A 20,052-nucleotide genomic window follows, 5' to 3' on the forward strand; every position below is an offset into this window, starting at 1 on the left:
CATCTTATCAGTAGACTTCCCTTTATTGGTCATCTACATTTTTTTAGAAATATGAAAATTAGAATCCAAATAATTTGCAAATATACAATGTTTATTTATACACAAAAATAAAACAATAAAATATAAACCTCATGCCGTATCTGAGCGATAGTAGTACGCCCTGTGGTATGAGCGATGCCGTGAGCTTGTCGATTTTTAGCATTCCTAGTTGCAATTTTCTATAGCAGGTTCAACAAATGTAAGTATATAAATATGATTTGTATGTTTGCATATCATACATATAACTTATTTGTATACCTCAACATCGGAAGTACGCTAATACTCCACAAGTTCTTCCCACTGGCTTGGCACAATATGCAAAGGAACATCATCCTTCAGATTAGGGTCAGAACTTCTAAGGTTGAAATACTTAGTCTTAATCTTATTCTTGTGATCCTTCCATATGTTGTTGCAGTTTTTTATGCAGATTGCCTTGTACTCCACTGGACATATATTCCAATTGTCCTATAAAACACCATTTCAAAGTTTAAATAATATTAACACAATTTTAGAATTTAAACTTTTGGACAAAAATATACTTTTACGTTCACATCCTTCCAGATAGCATCAAGAATATCATCAGGCACAGTGTTCCAGTCAAGAAAAGTAAGAGGAACAATGTTACCATTCCACATAATAATGCCAAGTTGAGTAGTTAACTTAGACACGTTATCCCCTATTGGACAGTAATTTTCATCAAATTGTATGTCCAACTTTGTACCAGTACCCCACTCCCTAATGCCCTTGGGACATCCTCTACCATGCCTACTCGAGGTTGATGAAGAACTAACATGACCTGCGAGATACAATAAGAATAAACAATATGCAGTGATAATAAACAAATGCAAATTTAAATAATGTCAATGCAAATCAAATTCTTATACCTTAGGTGGGCTGTGAAGAAGTCGAAGGGTCTGAAAAATACAATGAGAATAAACAAGTTATATGTAATGAGAACAAATAAATATATATTTAAATCAATTTCATACAAATCAAAAAAAATTTAAATACGTTCGGATGGCTCATAAACCGATGACTCTAGTCGGGATGATAGCTGTTGTGGTGCCACTGATAGTGAACACACCGATGGTAGGCTTGGACGCTGAGTAGATGATAGCTGCTATGGTGCCACTAATGGTGGTCGATGCGGTGGCACTAATGGCCCCTCTGATGGTGCTCGCTGTGATGCCTCCTCTAATGGTGGTGCCACTGATGGTGGACACACCAATGGTAGGCGTGGAGGCTGAGTAGATGGTAGTTGTTGTGGTGCCACTGATGGTGGTCGATGCGGTGGCACTAATGGTGCTCCCTGTGATGCCTCCTCTAATGGTGGTGCCACTAATAGTGGTCGTTGCGGTGGCTGGTCAGATAGTTGTGGCACTAATGGCCCCTCTGATGGTGGTCCATGTGATGCCTCCTCTAATGGTGGTGCCCCTAATGTCCTCTTACGTACCACATCGAACATCATGCATAGGGGATGATCAAGCTTCCTCTTCCTTGTCATAATAATATGCAAGTGCCGTGACATTAATTGACATTAGAAACATAGAGAATGGTTTTGAGTCAACTATAATATGACATTAACTGTACTAATACAATTACAAAGACAAAGTAAATTAAGAAACTAAACATTAACTGCAACCTTGGCCTTAATTCTATTATTGATGTTTATTAAATATCAGTCTATTTTCACATCAAGTGTTTCTCCTTCTGCGGCTTCCCTCATCCAACCAACTTCTTCATCACGGAGCATTATGTTTTCTTCTAATTGTTGGCTCATAGATGGCTCGATTTCTGGATCAGTCGAATTCATATCAAATAAACCTCTTTGAGACATCTTCACCATTACTTGCCAGTCTGGTTCTAACGGGTCTGTAACATACCAAACTTGCTCTGCTTGGGATGCCAAGATGAAAGGTTCATTGGTAATTCTATCATCTCGCTACAACAAATGATTGAAGTTGAGCAACGTGAAATTGAAGACATCTTGTATCTTCCCATGAATGTTGTCAATCCAATCACACTTAAACAACACATGCTTTTTCTCATTGGAATATCCAATGTCAACAATATCTGTCAATTGTCCATAATAGTACACAAACCCGACACGAGGATTCTTGTTTTTCCGACTAGCATAATTTATGGTATCTGCCTTCAAAGCTACACCACAATTTTGTGTGGCTCGACGGTTATCCATGACCTTTACTCGATACCAAAACCTATTCATTATATACCCATTGAACCTCTTTGCCAGGTTATGAGAACCATTTGCCAATACAATAATCTCTTCAGAAAATGTGACGTCACTAGTTCTTCGCAAAGTTTGAACCTATTTAAAAAAAAAAAATTGTAAAATTTAAAATATAGTTCGATTTAGGTAAATGGAATCTGTAGATTTAAATACATACATGTTCCTTGAACCAAATGTGAAAAGTTTCAAAATGTTCACGCCGAAGCTGATGATCGTCAATACGAGGCATTTTGACCTTAAGTATTTCAAGGTGTTTGCTATGTAGATGGAAATTTTATCCAAAAAAAAAAAAATTGGTTCAAAATTCAATGAAACGTAATAAAATATTGAGTGAGTGACATAACTTACTTTATGAATGGTTGAACCGCACTTGTATTGAATAAGACATACCGATGAGTTTGTACCCAAAAAGTATTATCAAGATAAAAGCTTGTGCTTTCACCAACAGAACGACCCAGATTATTGTCACCACTGTAGTTCCTCACGGGTCGATTAGATTTGGTTTCCACATCATTGAGATATGTTGCACAAAAATTCATGCATTCTTCCATAAGATATCCTTTAGCAATTGAACCTTCTGGATGAGCTCTATTACGCACATATTACTTCAAAGTAAGAAGATACCTTTCAATTGGATACATCCATCGAAACTGAATCGCTCCACCTAATAATGCTTCGTCAGTTAGATGTATAGGCAAGTGCTCCATTATATCAAAAAAAGTAGGAGAAATTATTTTCTCTAGATGACAAAGTGTTATGGCGATACGATCTTGAATATATTGTGAATCCCTCGCACGATTCACTTTAGAACACAAATGTCTAAAGAAATTGCTCAATTCAATCAAAAGTTCAATTTCATTCTTCGGTAACGATCTTCGAATAGCCAATAGAATTAGTTGTTGCATCAGAATATGACTATCGTGGCTCTTAAGACCCCCAATACTTCTATCAAGTAAGCGCACGCGACGCGATATATTGGATGAATATCCGTCGGGAACTGTAACTTCCTTCAATACTTTCAAGAACAAATCTTTCTCATCCTTGGTCATCGTGAATTGTGCTGGTGGTAAATAAGCTTTATTCGACCCTCTTAACTGTAAATGTAGGGATTTTCTAATATTCATTTCTTGTAAATCACGCCGAGCATTAACACCATCCTTCGATTTTCCTGCAACGCCTAATATTGTCCATAACACATTGTCACAAACATTATTCTCTATATGCATCACATCAAGGTTGTGTCTTATTAGATTGTGCTCCCAATATGGCAGTTCATAAAAGATACTCTTTTTCTTCCAGCTATGGGTGCGATGTCTAGCTTTCTCCTTCTCTACTTGTCTCTTATGGCTCTCCTTAAGGTCATCCCTCTTGTATTGGGTTAAAATACCCTCAGATTCTAATTGTACCAGCATCTCAGTTCCAGACAACAATTTTGGTTTGAATTTGACTTCCTGACTACCATCAAATGATACTTTATCCTTTCGAAATTTATGGCCACTAGGTAAAAATCTGCGATGACCCAAGTATGATTGTTTTCTACTATGCTTCAACCAACAGGATGTAATTTCCTTATTGCAACAAGGACATGCATATTCGCCTTTAGTGCTCCATCTTGACAAGTTTACATATGCAGGAAAATCACTAATTGTCCACAGTAAAGCTGCATGCATTTGAAACATTTGATTTATTGATGCATCAAATGTGGAGACACCGTCATTCCATAGTTCTTTCAACTTCTCAATCAATGGTTACATATACACATCAATCTTGTCACCAGGTCCTTTCGGGCCATCAATAAGCACAGATAAAATTAGAAATAGTTGTTTCATGCACATCCATGGTGGCAAGTTGTATGGAATGAGTACAACAGGCCAAGTACTATGAACTATGTTCATCGTCTTGAATGGGTTAAAACCATCAGATGCTAAGCCAAGCCTTACACTTCGGCAATCATTACTAAAGTCAATATTCCGACGGTCAAAATCTTTCCATGCAAGGGAGTCTGCAGGATGCCTAAAGACACCGTCATCAATTCGTTCCTCTGCATGCCATCTCGTTAACTTAGCCATCTTGGATAACATAAACAACCTCTGCAACCTTGGCTTTAAAGGAAAATACCTAATTTGTTTTGCAGCTATTCGTCTGCCACCGTTGTTAGGACCATTTGAACCACCATCACCATTTGATTTCCATCTTGAACTATTGCATATGACACATTTATCAAGATTGACGTCCTCATTTCAAAACAACATACAACTATTGGGGCATGCCTCCCACGTCTCATACATGAAGCCCAAATCTGTTGTGACCCTTTGAGCTTTATAATATGAGTCTGGGAGTTTCACACCCAACGGGAATGCCTCATTCAATAACTCAAGCAACATGTCAACAGACTTGTCTGTCCACTGATTAACCACCTTCAGATATAGAAGTCGAACAATAAATGACAAAGATGTGAACTTCTGACAACCCGGATAGAATTCACTTTGTGCATCTTGAAGAAGCTTGAAATACTTTGCAGTCTCTACATTTGGACCGAGCTGGGGTTCAGATACATGGGGATCAGGCCCCTGTGGTTCATTACCCTCAACACTTGTACCGACATGTGGATTTCTCATAGCCCCTTGTATCATTCCAACCATATCGTCTCCAATGTCTAAATTAGCCAATGTTTCATTCTCTCGATTATCAGGCAGAGATACGTAAGATTCCCCATGATTAATCCAATGTTTGTACTTTTTTAAAAAATCATTCAAAATCAGATGCTCCCGTACACCCTCTTGTCCAAGATGGTATCGATTCTCACATTTCCTACACGGACAACTAATCATCGAACCTTCAACCCTATTGGTGTAGGAAAACACAAGGAATTGATCAATCCCATTAATGTATTCCATTGACATCCTATTTGGCAAATCAATCCAATTCTTATCCATCATCTGTACTTCCCTCAAATGCACACTTTACTTCTTTTGTAATCTTCTCAACAATATATATAAATATATTTAAATGTCAGTCATTTTCCACATGCATATGTGTTTCCCACCATTAATTTGCTTTAGGCAAACTTCCTGGGAGATATACATCTCACATGCAAAACAAATATGCCCTAGGAAAAAATATAATTACAACAAATGTAAGGGTTATAATGATATAGGATTATGAGGGAGGCAGATAGAGAAAGAATGGCGAAATTAGTCATATTCACAACAAATATGCCCTAGACAAAAATATAATTACAACAAATTACTCATTAGCTGACAAAAGTGTTAAACTACAAATATGCCCAAAAGTGTTATTTTGGGCTCAAAGAGAGAAAGAGAGGCCATGTTGGTGGTCAGCAAAAGCAGCTAAAGCCCATGGGGGGGATGAACTTTCTAAAATACAGTCCACACTCATGTGAACCCCATCAACTTGCTCACTTGTGGCCTCCCACCTCACATACATAGCCCACAACTCATACATGATACAACACATACACACTATAGTTAATCTTACTCCACACCCACACCCCCTTCCCCAATATTTACTCTCTTACTCTCTCTATCTCTCTCCCTCTCTCTCTCTTTCCCTCTCTCTCTCTCTAACTATGAATCTTCCTAGTTCCTTACCATCTCTTGGGTTGACCCACCACGCCCACATCTCTACATCTTCATTTGCCAACACTACATACAACTTGTATTAGCAAATAACAAAATAATGATAAAATAAACAATTGACCAAATTAATTTAGTTAATAGACTAATTGTAAAGCTAACGTGAGCAAATTTGGTCATCCTTCTAGATGAATTGTATATAAAAGTAGTTCAATAGATATATAGACCATGGCATGAATGAGACAACAATTAATAATAACTTTCAGTAGAAGCAAAATCACCAAGTCCTTTTAGGCTTCTAGACACCACAATTTTTTGTAACAGAGACGTAAACCACATTAATATCTTTAAAAAATGATATATGAATGGAGATGGTATGCTAGAGAATTCAAATATCAATGCTATATGAAGAGAAAATCATTTTATTTATTTATATATTTTCTCCTTGGAAATAACAAAACTGTAGTCTTGGTTCAATTCATGCTTAATATTTTTAAAGAAGAATCGAACTCCTCTCAATTTTTGGTGGTAAATGTAAAATTTTAGTTCATGAAAATAGGTGATTAATAACTGTAAAAAAGGCTGATCACTGAATATTCATAATAAACCCCTTTTTTTTTTTCTGTCGCCCTACTTTAAAATCTAACTCTTAGAATCATAATAAAATCTAACAAAAAGTTTATTGGAGTTTTAAAATCACAATTTTTAGATGAAGCACAGTTTTAAAATCTAACAAAATAAACCACAGTTTTAAAATCACAGTTTTAATAAACAAAATGAAGCAAAAATCTAACAAAAATCATTTCTGATGATAAAAAATCTAACAAAATGTGACACTAAATATTCATAATAAACCACAGTTTTAAAATCTAACAAAAATCATTTCTGATGATCATAGTCTTTAGATGAAGCAATGCTAACTCATACTTGGATCTGCAAATCAACATACATTTATTTCAACATTGAACATAAACAGAAAGTTTATCAGAAAGTTTATCGGCATACAGGGAAAGAAAAATATGTATATATATATTAGTGTGTGTGTGTGTGTGTGTGTGTGAGGGAGAGAGAGAGAGAGATAGAGAGATAGAGAGAGCATACTGACTGAGCTCGCGCGAGAGAGAGGGATCGTAATATAGCCGTCGTCGCTCGTCGAAAGAGAGATCGTCGGTGAACAATCGAAATCTTTGTGATTGGGAACTCGAAATCTCTGTGATCGTCGGTGAACACGAACTCGAACTCGTCTCTGAGATTAGGAACTCAAAATCTCTGTGATCGTCGGTGAACACAAACTCAAACTCGTCTCTAAGATTAGGAACTCAAAATCTCTGTGATTGTGAGGGAGAATGGTGTTAGGGATTTGGGGATGAAATTTTGGGGGTTTTGATCGAGCGCCAATTGGGCTAAAGGAGGGAGATGAAATATTTCAGTACCTTTTGCGATGGTATAGATAAACTGTCACAAATGATGAAATCCATTTATTAAAACGACACCGTTTTAATAAGGGTTTTTTTGTGATAGAGAATTGCCGTCACAAATGTCCACTATTTGCGACGGTAAATTTCACCCGTCTCAAAAGAATTTATTTTTGCGACGGCACACAATGCGTCGCGAATACTTCTGTGTTTAAGGCACTTTTTCTTGTGTGCTTATTGGCGACAGGGTGATTACCGTCACAGAAGACATTTATTTGAGACGGCTTCAAATGCCATCGCAAAAGACCACTTTTTGCGACGGGATACACGCCGTCACAAAAAATTTCGTGTTTTAAAGTCACTTTTCTTGTAGTAAGATTTTTTCAATAAAAAATTTCAACAGATAGATTTTTTGAAAAAAATAATTTGAGCAAGTAGAATTTCAACAGACAGGAATTGCAATAGATAGATTTTATGAACAAATAATTTTAACATATTAGAAAAAATTTAATAAATAGTCAAAAAAAACTATACAGATAAGGGAAATTTGAATTGAAAAGATTAAAGAATTAAACAAATAGGATAAATTTTGAATGGATTGGAAATAAATTTGAACGGATAATCAATGAAAGCTAACAGATAAAAAAAAGTCAAAAGATAAATTAAGGAATAAAATTGAAAAAAAATCTTACAAAAAAAATAAAAATAAAAAGATTTTTCACCAAACTATTTCATAAAGGTTGGACCTCTCACTAATAGAAAATATCTAGTGACCTATTTGTTGGGATCTGGGATCCCGCCCAAGACCTTATAGAAATCAAAACAAGCAGAAAAACACACCCACACACAAGGAGACACAATATTTTACGTGGTTCGGCCCAATGCCTACGTCCACGGGAGAGTAACCGGTTATCACTATACCAATGAGGAGATTACAGAAAGATTACAATAGAGGAGGAACTCACACTCTCCTCACTCAGCCACTCACCCGTCTCCCTCGCTCACACCGAGGGAGACGGTCTCTCCGCCTCACATCTCTCACTCTCTTTGTTGTCTCACGGTTTGCTCACTTACTCCACATTTTGCTCTCTCCTCTCAACCTCCATTTATAGGTGAGGGAGTAGGTGGGAGAGCCTTTGGGCAGCCTCCATCCTTGACTCTTCAAGATGGTTGGTGGCCTTCCATTGTTGACCAAGCATCACCTCCTTCACATGGGGTGAATTCAACACTATTGTCTCATACCTTCCTTAGATTGAATTTATCTCCAATTTTTCACAAATAAATTATAGGAACTACATGTATAATTTGCACTAATTACTTGGTAAAATAAGATGCAACTACCCTGATGGTTTAAAGACTAAACACTCAGATGGTTTGGCATGTGATTGAAGAAAATAAGAAATTGATTCGTGTGCATTTTCTGAACTCTTTTTCTTGTTTGATCTGTGTTGCTATGCTTCTGGTTTTTTCTAGTTCGTCTCTTGCCAACTATCTTTTGTACTCTTTGTTTCTCCTTTGTAACATTATATTATCATTAATACGACATATATTTTTTCTAATCAAAAGTAAATATATAAATAAAAGAAGAGGCAAAAAAGAGTCGGAGACAGATAGAGTGGCATTGTGATGTGTAACGGATTAAACCATTCCAATTTTTTAAAAGAATAATTATTTGTTTATTTTTCTTTTTCAAAATTTTTAATAATAAGTATAAGATGGACTTTGATTGTGTCAATTACATATTCAATGATTATAAAATATGAATACAATTTTATTATTAAGGAAAACTCATTACACTTATAAAGGTAATTATCAAATTTTGTTCCACTCATTACAATTAAGATTAATCTACTTCTTCCGGTAGGTATCGTAACCATTGAAAAGAGTCATTTTTTTAGGAGATTATTCACAAATAAGAATTTTGTTAAACAGGACAACCAATTACATAATAAAGTCTAATAACACACATCACCTGCATGTCAAACACCAACAATGACAATAAATATAAGAAACAACCCTACAATGAGATACAAATAAAAATCTAAAGACCGACTCTCCCAAAGAGATAAAATATTCAATATTTGCCTTTGGTAACCATTTACTTTTTAACCTCTCAGTTGAGAGTATACAAGAGTGGCCAACTGAACTAGTCCAAAACCTTCTATATGTCTCATTTGGTCACGGCTAGTTCTACATTTCCATTGGCATCACTCAATGCTTTGGATGTTCCATCACCACTACCCAACTCCACATGAGTTCGTCCGGGCCTAAGGCGAATTTCGGAAATAGGAGCCCTTTTATATTGAAAAAAAATTTATGAATAAAACGATAAGTTACAATTTTTTTATTTGTTTGTAACCATAAAAAAATTTACTTACACATATAATCATTAAAATTATAAATAAAACAATTTAATAAACCAAAATTAGAACAAAAAAATTAGGAAAAAATTATTGAATTAAAATTGATAGAGACCTAGGTAAAAAAATTTGAGCAAAATTATTTATTCCACTAAAATCTAATAGATAAAGAAAGTAAAAATAAAAAATAAAAAAAATAGGGCCCATATATTGTATGTATTATTTTTCTTGAGCCCAAACACTTTTTTTTTTTAATATATATTTTCATTTTAATAAATATGCACCAAACTACACTTATAAATAAATATGGAGTAAATCATACATGGACCCAAAAAAATATTTTGGGGCCCTTTAAATTGATCCTAAAACCAAAAAAAAAACATTGAGCCTATAATATTTTACCAAATTTAGGGGTCCTATTTTTGGGCCAAATTTAGGGGCCCTATGTTATATATGTTTATATGTTTTGCCAAAGAAAAATGCTTGAGAGCACTAAAAGGGGATCACTAAAGAGAGCACTAATGATGTGGCAGTGGGCCCCGGCTACTTTCTATGCCTTGTTTTTATTTTTTATTTTATTTTTTGTCATTTCCAATGTATTAGTGCTATTAGTGGTGTAATTTTTAGTGGTCTAAATCATTGTTGTTTACCAAATTTAGGGGCCCTATTATTTTTTATTTATTTATTTATATATTTTCATTTTAATAAATATGGGCCAAACACATTTATAAATAAATATGGGCTAAATTATACATGGTCCCAATAAAACATTTGGAACCCTTTAAATTGATCTTAAAAATAAATAAAAAAAAGGTTGAACCTATAATAATTTTTTAAATTTAGGGCCCTATTTTTGGGCCAAAATATGAGGCCTAAGGCACAAGCCTTCTGCCTTAGGGCAGGGCCGGCCCTTTCCACATCCCCTTCATTGTTGATTTCAATTGCTTCTTCCAGTGGCTTATAAGTATAAAACGGCACACACCACATAATACATGAGATTTGTTACTTGTACACCAGTTGCAAGCCAAAAGTAGTTTTCCAGTCTTCCCCTGTTGAGGTTTCTATCAGGTAGCCAATTCCTATCCTTTCCAGTATATTTATGAACCAATGATACCGTTAAGGTACCCATATATTGCCCTGCCGCTATGGCTATCCGGTAGAGCGCCGCAGCAGAGCTTCTCATGCTTTCTGGCGATTGATCATAAAGAAACTCCATGTGCCCAACAGACATGAAAACATCAGCTAATCCAGAAATGCAATGCTGAGGAAGCAACCAAAATACACTTATGGGAATGACAGCGTTAGGCTGGTCGAGTAAGTTGTGTTCTGCTGCCACTGCTTTCCTTTTCATCACTATGAGGGCTGAAACAATAGTGGCAACAATGTAGAGCACGAAGCCTATGCCCATTCTCTGTAAGCATGTAATGCCTGCAGGGTTTCCAGTGAACCGACGAGCAAAGGGCACGAACAATCAGTCATATAGAACAAGCCCAACGAGGACAGTGAGGATGCTGAAGATTGACATGCTAGCCGGAGGTATTTGGATGGAGTGGGAGTGGAAGAGGCTCCGATCCATGGAGCGAGCTTGTAATATGCCAAAGGTGCCTTGGTTTGCATGGGAAGCTATGAGCAGTATTCCAGAACCCCATATGGGCAATACTCGGATGATGGACTTTAGTTCCTCCACTCGATGGACTGTCGCTAGTCTCCAAAGATTTGGGAAGTTTGTCTCTTTCGCATCATCTTCAGTTAAAATTGCAGCTCGATCAAGCCACCTAAAAAAATCAAAATACATAATAAAGAAGCTTAGCCATTCATCTTTGAACTAATGTAGTATAAAAATTGTAACTTTAAGATAGATGTGTGTGCATCTATATCTATATATATACATATATAATTTCAAGGTCAATTCATTCTTTTCTTGGAATACAAAAACCATCTATATTTAGGCCAAGTTTGGGTACTTCCAAAAAAGTTAAAAAGTCAAAAAGTTACTCAAAAAGTTAAAAAGTTAACACTATTCACCAAAAGTCAACAATTACGGCTGCACAACTCCCAATTCAAATTTTTCCCTACAAATCAATTTTTACAATTTTTTATTACACATTTTTCAATAAAAAATCAAAAAGTTAACCCAAACATCCATATTTTCAACCTCAATTTTTTAGTCCAAAAAGACAAAAAGTGCACTTTTTTAGTGTTCCCAAACTTGGCCTTAGTTGATGCTCATATGATGTTTTTAAGTGGCATTATTGGGAGATATATTGATATTGGTCGTGAAAGTTTTTAAATTATCAGCCAAAAAAAATATAATTTATGACAACTGAATCGGTTGAATTAACTGTGAATCAGCTTTAAACTGATATACAATAGTGGCCCAAAGTGTTTCGTAACGTCAGCCTAAATAATATAATGAAACTAAGCAATTTGATATTAGGGCCCTTGACAAGAATGAATTTTTCAATTGGCCCTAAGCATGCACTTCCATATTAGTTGAGCGACTATAAAAACTATCCAATACACATATAATTTTCATTGTAAGCGGCATATTGACATGTATGTCGATATCTTAAAAGCACAAAAAATCAACCAATATTTAAATAAATAAAAAAAGAGAACGGTTTATATATAAAGCTTACTTGAATTGGTCAGGGTGTAGAAGCCTTCCATTAGAAGAAATTAGAGCATCAAGCTCTTTAGATTGGTACAACATTCCTAGATCTTCAGGTTCAACTTCTTTCCTCTTTTTCCAAGCAGCAATGACCTGAACCAATCTAACCAATGGGCTCCCCCTGGTTTTACTTTGCCCAAAATATAGACTAATGTAGAGAAAGCCATGACAATGGCTGGGATTCCAAAACCTAGACCCCACCCTACATTGTCTTGGACATAAACTAGAACTGTTACAGAAATTAGTGTGGACAATCCCATGGTAAAAAAGTACCAGTTGAAGTTCCAACTCCGAGATTCGACCTTGGATTTGGTCATGTCGAATTGATCGGCAGCGAAGGTGATGACATTGGGCCTAAGGCCGCCTGCACCCGCCGATAAGAAGGAAAAGAGAGAGGTAAAGAACCCATAGTTGTAGGGATGAGGCTTCCTGGCAATTCTCTTGAGTTGGGCATGGAGAGGGCCGAAGCTGTGGCAGTATCGCTTGCAAGGGGAGGCTCACCATTCCCTGTCCCAAATTGTAATTCAATATCTTACCAATCTATTTGTTGATACAAAACTATAATAATAATTATAAATACACTTCTTAAAGTTTACTTAAAATACAAATTAGTATTTGTGGTTTTAAAAAAGGGGTTTTTTTTTTAAGCTCCCTAATAATAACAATTTTCTGCATAAAGGACATTAAAAAATGTAATACTGCCTCAGGTCCCTAACCAAAATACCCACGCATTTTATCAATTTCTTGGACCAAAATACCCTACGTCTATTCATCTTCAAATGAGTTGAATGTTGACAAGATCAGCAGAGATGAACTTTACGAGTATTGGTCTCAAGTCACTGATCAGAGCTTCGATTCTCGACTCCAGATCTTCTTCGACATGTATGCATTATTATTTTTTCTTTTCAAAAAAATTTAATAGATGTATATATATATATATGATACATACATATATATATATACAATCTGTTGCTTACTGTCTTGACTAGTATATATATGATAATTAATCAATTAAGACCATTTGCAACCATAATCAAACAGTTACTCTTGGTTATCTTATCTATGGTTGCAAACATATATATATATATATATATGATACATACATATATATATATATACAATGTCAGCACATATATATATATATATATCCAGTGTTGAATATAACATCTTCAGGTTCAAAATTTCTCTGAGTGTTGAATATAACGTCTTTTGATTTTTTGGGTTTAGTAGAATTGGAGTTGTTTCTGGAAAAGCAATATTTGGACCCCTACTTGAAGAATATTGGAAAAAAAAGCTTGAGGAAGAGGCAGCAGTACAGGAAGGCTTAGAGTAATCCAGAGAAATTTGAATTTTCTCTGGATTCAACGCAGAGAAATTTGAATTTTCTCTGGATTCAACCCAGAGAAATTCATACCATTAAGTTTAAAGAAAATCTATCACAAACTCATAGAAGAACTATTAATTTGTTTGTGCAGGAAATTGTGATTGAATCAACAGCAGCAAAACCAATGACAAATTGATAAAATCAGAGTTTTATCGTTTCAGAGAAATTCTGGACCAGAGAAATTTGAAATTTCTCTGGGTTGAATCTAGAGAAATTCCTTGGAAGTCCAGAATTTCTTTGCTTCCAACTGATGATGGGTTGCTTTCCTTCCAACTGTCAAAATTGAACTGCTTTCTGTACATTTTGGGCTTCTTATTGAAGCTTCTTGTGTTCTTGTTTTTGTAAATTTCTCTGGCTTGCTACTACTCTATTGGTGTGGCTAATTTTCTCTGGCATTTATAATTTTCTCTGGCCAAATTACTTTCTTACTTGTGTGTCTAATTTTCTTTGGCAGCATTTATAATTTTCTCTGGCCACATTATGTTTATGTCTTGTGTCTAATTTTCTATGGCATATTTATTTTGTTCAATGCTCCATTTCCTCAAAATTTCTCTGTCGTGTAATTTTCTCTGTCATGTTTATGTTGCTACCTTGTAATTTTCTCTGTTGTGTAATCATTGCTACCTTGTAATTTTCTCTGGGATTACAAGGTAATTTTCTCTGTCAAGGGAATTTTCTCTGTTGCTACCTTGAAGAACCAATAAGCATCAAGATCAAGACACCAACTTCAAGGGTGATTTTCACTCAACTACAAGCTTAACATTTTCTCTGTCATTTTCATTGGATTATAATAACAAACCTATGATTTTCTCTATACTACAAAGAAAAGTCCAGAAACATGAATAGTGCAAAAAAAAAAAAATGAAAAGTGCAAAGAAAACATATCAGAAAACTTTGAAAAGTGCAAACATATAAAAACACAACATATAAGTCCAGAGAAATTTGTAATACTTATCATTTGTAATACAATCATATGATTTTCTCTGGACTACAAAGAAAAGTCCAGAGAAATTTGTGAACTTATATTCACTTTCAATATAACAAAAACAAAAACACATTAACATCAAGAGACAAAAATATATTAAACACAAGCACATAAAAAAATCACAGAGAAAATCTGTTATGTTCACAAAACACTCAATTCAAAAAAAATTTTAAAAAAAAAACAAAACATTTACTACTCTATTGCTACGTCTGTAAATTTCTCTGCCTACTTACAATTTTCTCTATGATTTTCACTGCACTACAAGTTTACAATTTTCTCTGTGATTTGAGTTCAATTATAGTAACAAACCTGCAATTTTCTCTGCACTACACAAAAAATGCAAAGTGAACAAAAAACAGAGCACAAAACGCAGAAAAACAGAGCACCAAAAAGGAACTCATAACCATGTTGACAGAGAATGAAAAAGCAACTCCAAAAATCAAAATCAACTCCATCGAAAATTCATCAATAATAGATAATGAAAAATTAACTTCAAAAATCAAAAAGAACAACACTGAGTTCGTCTCTCTCACATTGATCAAAACTAAAAACAAAAACCTAATTCAACACCTACACGATCAAATCAAATCAAAAATTGAAAACTTATCTATTTCAACTCCACATGAAATCAAATCAAACACAATGAACCAGATTTCAACTCCTACACGATCAATCAACACCTACAAACAACGAACATGATTTCAACTCGTACAGGATTTCAACACCTACAAACAACGAACAGGATTTCAACACCTACAAAAACCCTAGTAAATCTCCACAAAAATCTGAATCGTCAAATTCATCCTCACGTAATCTCCCACAAAATATCAATATGATCTTTAGCTGCCAAATTGAAAACAACGTATATTATAAACAAGGGTAAGACAGGTATTTTACACTCTAAAATAACATTGAGGGACCTTAGGCTACAAAAGAACACATTGTGGACCTAATTCATTACTAAAAGTTGGATAGGGACCTTAAACCGATTTTCCCTAATAATAATGCCATAACTAATGTTGGTACACTAGTTAGTACACTAATTGATACTTGTAACACCACCGGATCAATAATAATTTCATTACTAGTGTTGGTGTACTAGTTAGTACGCTAATTAGTGCATGTAGTATCACCGAAGGATATTTGTATGACATTGAAGATTATTTAAATGCAAATTAAATAAGTTGGGTATTAAATTGACATAGTTAAAATATCAGAAATCAAAATAAAATAAATCACATATTTTGGGGACTAATAGTTTATTTGACCCTTGCTTTTCATTTTTCTCCTCATTTTGTTAAGGTGTAAGTGTAATTTTACAAAAATACCCTTTCATTATCAATTGTAAATAAAGATACAGAGCTAGGGACGATTTAATAACAAAACTAATAGATTGAGGATTAAATCAATACATTTGAAATATCATAAACAAAAATGACATAATGCAAACTTTGAGGACTATATGTGTATTTAACCCTTATTAGTCTAACAAAAATTTTATACATAAGTTTTCATAATAATATGTCATTAGTATGTTTATGTAATTATATGTAATTTTAATGAATATTTTTCAAATGAATATTTAGATAGATATATTTTACAAATATACTTATATTAACTCATACGGTACAAAAGGTATGAAAGAAGCCGAGATCTGATTAGAATATTTTCTAAATTAAGATATATTTTTATATTTTTTACCCAGAATTATGCAAGTTGACCATTAAACTAGCCATGCTTTGGAATAGTTTGAATAAAGTACAATTATGACACTTATTATTAGTCCAAAAAAATTTAGTTGTCTCAAGTTGGGACCAAGACTGGACCCGTCCAGTTCGGTTTATTGAATCCATTTTTTGGGCCCGTTTTGATAATCCGAATCGTTCAATGTGTAGAACTCGTCGAGTACTATATGCTTGTAAAAAATCACATTGATCGGATATCAATAGCTATGTGATCAAATCAGTTTTGTATAAAAAAAATGGACGGTGAAACAAATAATGGTTGATAAAAAACTGTTTTGTTCACATAGCTATCGATATCCGATCAACGTGATTTTTTATAGGCATATAGTACTCGACGAGTTCTATATATTGAACGGTTTGGATTATCAAAACGGGACTCGTGGTGGCCCCCCACGGGCCCAACATCACGGTCCAGTCCGATCTTGGACTGGACCAAAGCCACTGCCAAAAATTTATACATATGATTTTTCATAATAATATATCATTAATATGTTTATGTAATTATATGTCTCCGTTTGGGAAGTGGGTTGGCTTTTTGGCTTTTTGACTTTTTTGGCTATTTTAGCCTGGGCTAAAAAGTTTGGTTTGGGAAGGACTTTTTGACTTTTTAACTTTTTTTAGCTTTTTTTGTGAGAGAAGAATGTAATGATTATGGGATAGATGTAATATTTTGTTTTTTGTGGCTAAAATAGCCTATTTTATCTTTTGTGGCTAAAATAGTCAAAAAAACCCCGTTTAGCTCTTGCCAAACGGAGCCAACGAATATTTTTTAAATGAATATTTTTATAGATATATTTTAAAATATATACTCATATTAACTCATAAGGTACCAAAGATGTTAAAGAAAAAAAAGACTAGACCTAACTAGAATATTTTTTAAATTAAGATATGCTTTTGTATTTTTTATTCAGAGTTATGCAAGTTGACCATTAAACTAGCCATGCTTTGGAATGGTTTGAATAAAACACAATTATCATACTTAAAAATGTGATTTGCATCACTCTAGACTAGGGGTGAAAGAATAACCGGAAGGACCGACCAAACCGACCGAACCGAACGGTTTTTGGTCGGTGTTTTAAGTTTTCAAGTGTTCGGTTCGGTTTTTGTTTTTCTGCACATTCGGTTCGGTTTACGGTTTTTGATTTTTTTAACCGAACCGAACTGACTTATATAATATTAATAAGCCCAAAATGTGAGGCCCCAAACATATGTAGGAATTACATGGCCTGAGCCTAAATTTTATGCAAAATGGATTGAAATATAGGCCCAAAATGTGAGGCCCAACTAGGGAAAAAAAAAAGGCTAAAAAACCGAAAAACCGAAAAAACCGCACCGCATCGTAATAAACCGAACCGCGCCGGTTTATGTCATTTTTCTGGGCGGTTTGGTTCACAAATATAAAAACCGAAATGATCGGTTCGGTGCAAAAATAGTGAAAAAACCGACCGAACCGAACCGATTTCACCCCTACTCTAGGCCCGTGAGTTTTACTTTTTCGGATTTCGTCCCTAAAATCTACAATTTGAGTTAAATTGATCTAACGACCATGCTACGTAGCTCGAAACCGCGGCTCGAAATCGTGGCTCGACACCAAAACGACGTCATTTTGGTGTTGAATTTTTTTTTTTTTCTTTCTTTCTTCCCTGGTTTTGTTACAGAACGAAGAAGAAGAAGAAGGGAGAAGAAGAGAAGGGAGGAGGAGGAGGAGGGAGGGGAGGGGGCCATAAAAACCGGTTGGAGGAGGAGGGGAGGCTGGGCAGATGACGGTGGTGCTGCGACGTCGGCGGGACTGGGCAGACGACCGGGGCTGGGCGAGGCGACGGTCTGCTGCGACGATCGGCGACGACCCACGGCGACGAGCCCTCTCCTCTCTCTTTCTCTCTCTCTCCTCCTCTTCCCTCTCTTTCTCCCCTCTTCTTTCATTTTTGAGCTGTTTCGAGCTCGACCCTTTCAAGCTACGAGACATTTTCGTTGATCTAATTGCATATGACCGTCTAAATTGTTATTGGTAAAATTGTAAAATTCACTTCTGATCCTTAAATTATGTGATATGTTGGTCTCCACATAATTAATTTTGTCAATTTTATCAATCAATACTGTAAAGCTTTGTCTCATTTTATTCATCATCTTAAAACAACAAAGTTAAAAAATAAAATTTTGAGCAAATTATAACAGTAGTCCCTATATTTGTCCCTCACTTTATTTTGGTCCCTATACTTTTAATTAGTTCAAATTTGACCCTTAATTTTAGATTTTGTATCAATTTGGTCTAATTGATAATACCATTAGTGTTTTTGATAGAAAATTATTACTGAATTGATTAAGATTAATTTACTGAGTTGAGTAAGTTTATTATTTTGCACTTAAAAATATGACAAATGCCATTTATGTGCATATTTTTCATTAAAAAAAATCTCATAATAATCAATCAGAAAAAATTGAGATAAAGTTATAAATTCAAAGTCAAAAGAAAGTCAATTGAAATTATAAGGGCCAAAATAATACAAAGAATAAAATACAGAAATTACTGTCATAATTTATTCTAAAATATTTGAAAACGAAAAGTGACATGAAAGTCATAATTGAGAGACTAGGTGTATTTGGTTATTATTTGATTAATGGTTTAGATGATTCGTTTCAAATTATATCAATTTAACTTGAGTTTAAAAACTTTAATAATGAAATTATTTAATTAAAATTTGGCAGACTAGTGACACGGAATGACCTAAAGTGTATTTTAGGTAATAGATGTATTTTATCAGCAATGATTTATTTTTTTATTTTTTGAAAAAATGATTTATTCAAAGAATTATAGTGCAAAAAATATGTATTTCGTTTTACTTTAATTCTTTAAATTTTAATTTATTTTTCAATTTTTAATTTGAGTCAATTTGATCTAATGTCAAACAAACTTTCTAAATAGTTAACGGAATAATAATAAAATACATATAGGGTTCTTAAAATATGTGTTCCGTGTCACTTTAGTTTTTAAGTTTTCAGTTTTGTTAATTTTGTCCCGAAACATTGATGAAGAAGAAAAAAAGGGTTAATTACACTTTATCCACTTCATGTTTGGCCACTTCCCACTTTGACCCTTAAAATTGATTTTTTCTCACTTTGGCCCTTTATGTTTCAATTTTCTTACTTTACTCCCTAAGGCTAATTTATGTTGAAAATTATATAGAAAATGACACATTGACGATCATTTGACATAAAAATATTTTATTATATATAACTCTCACTACAGGAAAACATAGCAAAAAACACGGAGCTTTTAGCGACGCCGCGCCCCCCGTCGCAAAAAAATGGTTTTTTGCGACGGTAACGTCACCCGTCGCAAATAATAGCCTTTAGCGACGGCACTTACCCGTCGGTAATGAAACTACGCGGAGGGGTCGGAAATGCGGAAGTATTAGCGACGGTAAAGAAAATCGTCGCAAAACACCTTTTTTTTTAGACGGCATATCTCATTTGCGACGGAAATTTGCCGTCGCAAAAAAGTATTAATTCAAACGGCGCCATTTTACGAACTACTGCCTTCTATTTGCGACGGTCTACAGCATACCGTCGCAAAAAGTCAAAATAAAAAAATCCCCCCTCTTCTTT

At 34.6% G+C, this 20,052-nt stretch overlaps 1 pseudogene; it reads right to left on the bottom strand.

Annotated features, from left to right (window-relative positions):
- Positions 1-12,836, bottom strand: part of LOC114262059 (protein NRT1/ PTR FAMILY 3.1-like) — a 31,774-nt pseudogene extending 18,938 nt beyond the window's left edge.
- Between the last annotated feature and the right edge of the window lie 7,216 nt (positions 12,837-20,052).

The sequence above is a fragment of the Camellia sinensis genome, chromosome 12, assembly GCF_055761805.1.
Source record: "Camellia sinensis isolate YWXY chromosome 12, ASM5576180v1, whole genome shotgun sequence".
Lineage (NCBI taxonomy): Eukaryota > Viridiplantae > Streptophyta > Magnoliopsida > Ericales > Theaceae > Camellia > Camellia sinensis.